Raw genomic sequence first — 4,305 nt, 5'->3', positions numbered from 1 at the left:
TTATTTGGTGCATAAATATTGATAATTGTTATGTCTTGTTGGTGAATGGTTCCTTTTAACAGTATATAATATCCTTCCTTATCCCTTTTGATTAACTTAGTCTTGAAGTCGATTTTATTCGATATGAGTATGGCCACCCCTGCTTGCTTCCGAGGACCATGTGTGTGGTATGATTTTCCCCAACCTTTCACCTTCAGCCTGTATGTCTTTTCCAATCAGATGTGTCTCCTGAAGGCAGCATATTGTTGGATCTGTTTTTTTAATCCAGGTTACCAGCCTATGTCGCTTTATTGGTGAGTTTAATCCATTAACGTTTAGGTTACAATTGATATATGGTTTGTACTCCCAGTCATGTTTGATTATTTATCTTTTTTTTTAAATTTGGTTTCTTTCTTCATGATTAGCTCCCCCCACTCTCTCTTTACTGAGGTACTTCCCACTGTTGGTTTTGGTTGTTGTTTTTCATTTCTTCCTCGTGTACTGTTTTGCTCACGATGCTTTGCAATGCTGGTTTTCTGGCTGAAAATTCTTTTAACTTGTTTTTCATGAAATATTTTTATTTCATTGTCGTACCTGAAGCTTAATTTTGCTGGATACAAAATTCTTGGTTGGCATCCATTGTCTTTCAGTGTTTGAAATACGTTGTTCCAGGACCTTCTTGCTTTCAGCATCTGTGATGAAAAATCAGCCATTAACCTTATTGGTTTACCCCTGAATGTAATCTGCCTCCTTTCTCTTGTAGCTTTTAATATTTTCTCTTTGTTCTGTATGTTGGATATCTTCATAACAATGTGTCTTGGCGTTGGTCTACTGTGATTTTTTATGCTCGGTGTCCTGTATGCATCTAGAATTTGTACATCCGTTTCCTTATTTATATCTGGAAAGTTTTCTAAAATTATTTCATTCAATAATTTGCTCATTCCTTTGGTTTGGACCTCTATACCTTCCTCTATCCTGATGACTCTTTTTAAATTTTTTTTTTATTATTAGTTGTTCAAAACATTACAAATCTCTTGACATATCACATTTCATACATTTGATTCAAGCAGATTATGAACTCCCATTTTCACCCTGTATTCATATCCCAATGACTCTTAAGTTTGTTTTTTTTTTTATGTTATCCAATATCTCTTGGATGTTTTTCTTGTGGTTTCTTACCAGCCATTCTGAGTTGGCTAGACTCTTTTCAAAATGATATATTTTGTCTTCATTGTCTGACGTTCTGACTTCTACTTGCTTCACTCTGCTAGTGATACTCTTGTTTGAGTTTTTAATTTGGTTTATAGTTTCCTTCATTTCTAGGATTATTGTTTGATTGTTTTATAATCTATCTCCTGGTAAAGTTGCTTATTTGATTCTTGAATCTGTTTATGTAATTCATTTTCAATGTGTTCTTTCATTGTTTGAATTTGCTGTCTCATGTCCTCTTTAAGATTCCATTCCATCTGTATAAGGTATTCCTTGAGTTCTTTATTTGACCATTTTTCTGATGCCTCTAGGTTCTCCTGTAGATTTGGGCTGTCATGCATTGTTTGTACTCCTTTTCTTCCTTGCTTTTTCATGCTGCTCATGTTACTTCCTGTTCTGTTTGACTGCTGAGTTATTGTTTACTCCTATAAATTTATTTTGGTTTTGTGTATCTCTGCAGTCTCTCCTTTGTGATGGGAGACTATGACTAGAGATGATGAATTTTATTGCACTTTAAAGCAGATTCCTTCGTTTCATAAAATGCGTATGGATTCTGATGGCATATAGCAATCTGCGGTTTGGTCTTGGGACTTATGTTTAGGTTGAGTGATATGATGGTATAGAGGTTGGTATATCTTGGCAACCTTGGAAGATTGCTCTACTGACGATGGATATTAACAGGAGAATGGTCCGTAGTATTTGGAGGTAGCTAGGGAATTGTTAGCACTGTATAACGCCTCGGAACATTTATCTATACACATTTAGTAAATTACACAGAAACAGTGTCGTAATGCTTGGGAGGAAAGGTATTAGAATGGTAGGGAAGAAGTTGCTAAAGAGAATGAGAGTAAACAGGTAGAATTCAAGAAAAGGGGAATAAAGAAATTGAAAAGAAATGAAAAGACAAAAAAAATTAAAATAAAATAAAAATAAAAATAAAAATAAATTAAAATAATATTTAAATAATGCAGTCTTAGAGTTTGATTAACTTCTCTTCCAGTAGGTGGAGCTGTGCCCACCGGGCCAAGCTTCTCTCAATATGCAGGAACCAATCCCTGTGAGGCGGCTCCTCCTCCCCCACTGGGCGTCTCTCCAAACCTGGGCTCCCAGGGCCTTTCCTGGTCTCCAGTCACTTCCCTGCTTTTCCTCCAGGCAGGCCCCACTCACCAGTGACGTTCACCACAAAACTGGTTACACGCTGGGTCACCCGCTCCCAGGATCCCTATTTTCTTGAACGACTGGGCACACTCTGTTTGCCATTCCCCCAGACCCTAAGGTTGTGGAGCGCGGGGCTGGGAACCATCAGCTTATTCTGCCTGCCCCCTGGTAGCCACGCCCTGGGAGCTGGCGCAAGAGACCTTGGTTGTCAGCCCTGGTGGGAGCAGTAGCTGGGGGTCATGCGCTGCTCCTGACTCCCTCGGTCTGCCAATCACGCTCATGGGAGAGCTGGGAGGGGCCCTTGAGATTTCCCCGCTGTGTGGAGAGATGGGGCCATGGGGGTCACACACCTGCAGACATTGGTTTCAATGAAGCTATCCCCTCCACCGAATTCTGGTGACGCCAGTTCTCTGCCATGATGGTGTCCAATGCGAAGGGCAGCCATTCATTCCCTTCACCGGGTGTCCGACACGAAGGGTGGGTCCAGTCCGACTCTCCCAGGTCCCCTCTCAATCCTTGGCTGGCTGCCTATGAAGGCTCGCTTGGTATCACCTCAAAAGGTTCACGGAGGAACCAAAGAGTTGTTTCTCTATTCCGTGGGAGCATCCGTAGCGCTGAGGCACTGAGTCACGGTGTTTTGGCGGTGAGATGCAGACAATCAGGCAGAAACTGCATACAGGGAGCCTGAATTCACCCGTTCTGGGCTCAGTGTGGGTTCTGAGGGGCGCAAACTGCTCGCCCCAGGACCACTTCAGCCCAGCATTGCCAAGTGATCCTGAGCAAACAGCATTCAGTTGGTTTAAAAGAGGTCACTGAATTGATCTCTTAGCACCCACCACCATGTTGGATCTCCCGTGTTTTGTTTTTATCTCCCCTACTTATAAAGGAAAAACTAGTTCTTCACTTGTATTGTTTCCAATTTCTTATAAGAGACACAAATTTGATGCGAAGATATTTAGGATATTTTTCCTTTTAATTTTCATATTTTTAGTGTGGAACTTAGAAATGAAAGCTTTGGCTTTCAAAGTTATTATTTCTGTTTTGAGTTTGCAATCCCATCAGCAACTCATTTGAATTCTCCCATACCCCAATGTAACAAATTTATTAGAAAAGAAAAAGAAAAATGGTAGGATAGCAACACAGAAAGTACAAGAAATGATAATATCAATAATTGCCTGAAAGTTTGACCTTTATTAAACTACAAAGATTTCTTGATTGTAATAAAGCAATCTCTATAAGTCCCTTTTAAGAATGTGACTGTAGGTAATGAAGGCAGTATAATAATTCTACTGGGGACCTTTAGCAGGGTGGAGAAAAAGCTGGAACAAGTAAATGAGTTAAGTACAACACTCCTGCTTTTCTTTCCAAAATAATGCTGGAGGAAAACAATATAGACCTATAAAATATTTTCTCACTACTCAGTGTACTTTCATAAAAATTAGATTTTTCTAGTTTGTCTTGTTTACATACTCTAGATTGAACCCTACTCTTCCCAGTAATGAGACTGTAAGTACAGAAAATATATTATGGTATACATTATCAAAACTATTACATAAGTATAAAAGTGGTCATCTTCTTAAATTTTATTGAGACTAGATATTACATGAGGAGCTCTGTAAAACAATATAAACCTAGCTTCCATTTCCAGAAATTCTGTTTCAGTTGATCAAGAGCAGGGCCCAGGGATCTGAATTTTAACAGGTACTTTAATTATTCTAATTAGATGTTCTTTAGAACTTCCTTTAAGAAGCATTATTTTAAGGTCTAGAGATGCCTACTTACTGGAAGATTTTTTGGTCTTCGAGATCCATGAAAGAGAAAAAAGAAGGGACAAATGGAAGAAAAAGAAAGAAGATTGTTTCAGATTCTCACTAGTTCCATTTTCTATGGTAATTTCTGGAGCAATAGATGCTTTTGATATGCATGTATCAATTTTAAAAGTGATCCACAAAAAAATGT

This window comes from Marmota marmota, unplaced genomic scaffold (genome assembly GCF_001458135.2).
Source record: "Marmota marmota marmota unplaced genomic scaffold, marMar, whole genome shotgun sequence".
Taxonomy (NCBI): Eukaryota; Metazoa; Chordata; class Mammalia; order Rodentia; family Sciuridae; genus Marmota; species Marmota marmota.
The sequence above is the reverse complement of the archived record's forward strand: the minus strand, read 5'-3'. Positions refer to the sequence as shown.